Source organism: Lutra lutra, chromosome 4, assembly GCF_902655055.1.
Source record: "Lutra lutra chromosome 4, mLutLut1.2, whole genome shotgun sequence".
NCBI lineage: Eukaryota > Metazoa > Chordata > Mammalia > Carnivora > Mustelidae > Lutra > Lutra lutra.
The window spans coordinates 197605736-197606012 of record NC_062281.1 but is presented as its reverse complement, the minus strand read 5'-3'; positions in this window follow the sequence as shown (position 1 = coordinate 197606012).

Sequence of the window (277 nt, the reverse complement as noted above, 5' to 3'; positions counted from 1 at the left end):
AGCGGGAGGGCAAGTTCACATCCTCTGTGCTCCGGGCTCCCAGGGTGGCCGGCCGGATGGAGGCTAATGGCGCAGGCCGGACTCAGTCACGGCTCCGCACACATCGCTGAGTGTCGGGCTGTCGATCTCGAAAGTCGGGCAGGACTGCACAGGATGGAACGCTGGCCTGCTGCTCACGAATCACCTGCCCCGGGAAGACGAGGCCCAGGACCTGGGGCACCCTCTCCCCTGCTGCCCACAGCCTCCCCAGAGCTCCAGAAGCACGTGCCTGGAAGGG